Source organism: Mandrillus leucophaeus, unplaced genomic scaffold (assembly GCF_000951045.1).
Source record: "Mandrillus leucophaeus isolate KB7577 unplaced genomic scaffold, Mleu.le_1.0 Scaffold327, whole genome shotgun sequence".
Taxonomy (NCBI): domain Eukaryota; kingdom Metazoa; phylum Chordata; class Mammalia; order Primates; family Cercopithecidae; genus Mandrillus; species Mandrillus leucophaeus.
In genome coordinates this window covers 2,700,941-2,704,191 of record NW_012103443.1, presented here as the reverse complement: position 1 = coordinate 2,704,191, position 3,251 = coordinate 2,700,941, and positions in this window count along the sequence as shown.

Sequence of the window (3,251 nt, the reverse complement as noted above, 5' to 3'; positions counted from 1 at the left end):
AGGCTGGAGTGCAGTGGCCGGATCTCCACTCACTGCAACCTCCGCCCCCCGGGTTCACGCCATTCTCCTGCCTCAGCCTCCCCAGTAGCTGGGACTACAGGTGCCCACCACCACACCCGGCTAATTTTTTGTATTTTTAGTAGAGACGGGGTTTCACTGTGTTAGCCAGGATGGCCTCGATCTCCTGACCTTGTGATCCGCCCGCCTCAGCCTCCCAAAGTGCTGGGATTACAGGCGTGAGCCACCGCGCCCGGCCAGTAAGTAAATTTAAATGATATTTTATAACTACTTACCTAATTAGAAACTACTTAGCTAGTAACATACATGCTCTGTGTTTGTCACATAACTGTATCATTGTCATCACTCCTATTTTAATAAATTTGCCCTAATTTCATCAGCAATTCTCCTATAGTCAGTCTCATACATTTTATGTTGATTCTATTATCTTAAACCTTCTATCTTTTTCTTCAGTTCTGGAGATGTGCCGTATTTGTTATCTACAACATAAATTCCCAAGTGTGAAATACAAAATATACTGTCATTTTATTTATTCATTCGTCAAATAATTCTTGTAGCCCGGGCATGGTGGCTCACACCTGTAATCCCAGCTACTCAAGAGGCTGAGGCATGAGAATCGCTTGAACCTGGGAGGCGGAGGTTGAAGTGAGCAAAGTTCGTGTCACTGCACTCCAGCCTGGGCCACAGAGGGAGACCCTGTCTCAAAAAATAAAAATAAATAATAAATCTTGTTTATCTTATGCCAGGCATCATATAAAACAAAGGAGGTTGCAATCTAGGAAAGAAGACTGACAGTAGTTACCAGAATGGGCAAACCACCCCAATCAGGGAACTTGTACTATGTTAAAGAAACAGTCCGAGGCACTGCTTGGCTTGAGAAGGAGGCATTCCAAGACAGAGAGGAGAGCATCTGCAGAATCTTCATGGCATGAAAGACTCCCATGGTATGCTAGGGAATTACAATGGATTATTACAAATGATTAAAAGTCAGAGTATTTGTGGGAAGGGGAACGTAAACAAGCATACGGCTTTTGAATGCAGTTAACAGTTCCCATCTCTTGGCAGGATAGCATAAATTGGAGAACTTTGAAGGACCCAGGTTCATTTAGAGATCTCGTTGGTAGGGACTATGTATTCTCATGAGGAAATTAATGAGCTCCATCCTTGCAGAGTTTTATTCAAAATTCAAAGTCCCAAAAGAAAGTGTGACTGGCCTGGTTTGGGCCATGTAACCATCTCTAAGCTAGGAGAAGACAGGGCACTTTGAGAGTACTCGTTGGGGGAGTGATACTTCTCCAGAAACAAACTGGGATGCTGACTAGCCAAAAAACAACAAGTGTTCTCTACAGTGGTTTAGACCATGGAAGTTCTCATCTCTACATGAAGAATATCCGGCGAAGGAGAACCATTGAAACATTCTAAACAGAGGAATGACATTGTTGAATTTGTGTTTCAAGGTGATCACTCTTAGAAACCATGTTGGAGGATACACTGACTGGGAAGGAGACTAGTTAGAAGGCTGATTTAATAGCTGAGGCAAAAGATAGGAAAACTTAAGATCTATAAAATTATAAAATGATACAGGGACGAATTCGAAAGATTGAGAAGTACCACACAACTGGTAGTGGCTGTGATTAGTAAAGATAAAGGTCTAAGATAGTTTCTGGATTTCCAATTAGAACTTAGAATAATAAGAACAAAGAATTGCTAGAAAGTGAGGGAAGTGTGCCTGACATTGCAGGATCCTCTAGAATAGTTCCAATTTCAAATATGATATCTCATCATTCCAATAACAAAAATTTCATGAAACTCCAGCATTAATGAATCTAAAATACATCTTCAAGATTTCTTTTGCAACTGGCAATAGTACAAAATTATTTTGTCATACTCAGTTTCTTGATTTGTGGCTTGGAAAATATAATCATAGATCACAGAAGAGATGCAACAGAAACAAAAAATAGAAAACCTATGAGATACCAGTATATTGAGGAATGATGTCTGGTAAAGCAAGTGCTAAAGTTTCACTGGAAATAGGACTGTCCTAACCAAGAAGAATCAGAAACTGATGATTAGGCTAAAGAAGTCTTAGGGGAAAAAAGACAGTATCTTTTGGCAGTAAGAAGCTAACGTCTGTCAAACTCCAGGGGTAGAGCTGGCTCAGATAGAAGCATGACAATAGCTCCTTTAACCTCAACCAAACCTATCACTGTGGATTTAGATTAAAAGTCATTATGTTTCCAAATCTACAGAGAGGTATGGTCCACGGTATAAATACTTGAATCCATCACAAAGACTCTGGTACCCACCAATCTAAGGCTGAATTGATCATCAACATCATGTACAATGATAATTATGGGCATTTCCTTTTATTGAATCTAGTCCTTCAGACATCTTTGGAGGCACAAAGAAGCTGCTTCTGGGTATTTTAATTCCTAGGGTATTTTTTGTCTTGATTATTTCTCTTAGTCACATGTGGTCATGAATGCTCTTTTTTTTTTTGGCATCCTTTTTTTATATTTTTTATACTTTAAGTTATAGGGTGCATGTGCACAACGTGCAGGTTTGTTACGTATATATACATCTGCCATGTTGGTGTGCTGCACCCAATAACTCGTCATTTACATTAGGTATATCTCCTAATGCTACCCCTCTGCCCTCCCCCCACCCCACAACAGGGCCCAGTGTGTGATGTTCCCCATCCTGTGTCCAAGTGTTCTCATTGTTCAATTCCCACCTATAAGTGAGAACATGCGATGTTTGGTTTTCTGTCCTTGTGATAGTTTGCTGGGAATGATGGTTTCCAGCTTCATCCATGTCCCCACAGAGGACATGAACTCAGCTTTTTTATGGCTGCATAGTATTCCATGGTGTATATGTGCCACATTTTCTTAATTCAGTCTATCATTGATAGACATTTGGGTTGGTTCCAAGTCTTTGCTATTGTTAATAGTGCCTCAATAAACATATGTGTGCATGTGTCTTTTTAGCAGCATGATTTACAATCCTTTGGGTATATACCTAGTCATGGGATGGCTAGGTCAAATGGTATTTCTAGTTCTAGAAATACCTAGGAATCGCCACACTGTCTTCCACAGTGGTTGAACTAGTTTACAGTCCCACCAACAGTGTAAAAGTCTTCCTATTTCTCCACATCCTCTCCAGCACCTGTTGTTTCCTGACTTTTTAATGATCGCCATTCTAACTGGTGTGAGATGGTATCTCATTGTGGTTTT